The sequence below is a fragment of the Tiliqua scincoides genome, chromosome 1 (genome assembly GCF_035046505.1).
Source record: "Tiliqua scincoides isolate rTilSci1 chromosome 1, rTilSci1.hap2, whole genome shotgun sequence".
In the NCBI taxonomy this organism is placed as follows: Eukaryota; Metazoa; Chordata; class Lepidosauria; order Squamata; family Scincidae; genus Tiliqua; species Tiliqua scincoides.
In genome coordinates this window covers 307,500,840-307,501,402 of record NC_089821.1, presented here as the reverse complement: position 1 = coordinate 307,501,402, position 563 = coordinate 307,500,840, and the positions used below count along the sequence as shown (strand labels likewise).

General features: G+C 50.4%; 1 pseudogene; it reads left to right on the top strand.

The window, feature by feature from the left end:
- The first annotated feature begins 207 nt into the window (after positions 1 to 207).
- LOC136637946 (5S ribosomal RNA) lies at positions 208 to 324 on the top strand (annotated as a pseudogene).
- The last annotated feature ends 239 nt before the right edge of the window (positions 325 to 563 follow it).

Here is a 563-nt window from a genome sequence, read left to right as displayed (position 1 = left end):
TGTTTGGATCCAGGCTATGTCACTGGGAAGACTGCCACACTGGTAGCTAGTCATTGCTTGGGCAGCAGCCTGGCATAGCTTGGTGCTGCAAAGACAGAGCCAACTGCTGACATGAGGACTGTGTGGACATCAGAATTGTCTTGCTGATTTGAACCAAGAGCCTGTCTAACCCAGCATTCTGGAGCCTGCAGTGACCAGCCTTGGGCAGTTTTTGTCTGTTACCCTGCACATGCCCGATCTTGTCTGATCTTGGAAGCTAAGCAGGGTCAGGCCTGGTTAGTACTTGGATGGGAGACCGCCTGGGAATACTGGGTGCTGTAGGCTTATACCATAGTCTTTCGAGACTGAAGGCCAACGATTATCTAACCCGAAGTACCTTCACTGGGTGACCTTAAGCTCTAGTACAGGCATCCCCCTTGTATCTATGGGTCCTGTTATCCACGGTTCCCCCTCCCCTCTCCCTGTGCCCATTACCTTGGTTTATATTCGCGTGAAAGAATTGTGTACTTGGTTTAACCAGACGCTATAAGCAGATACCTTGTAGCGAGTTAAGCAGGCAGGAA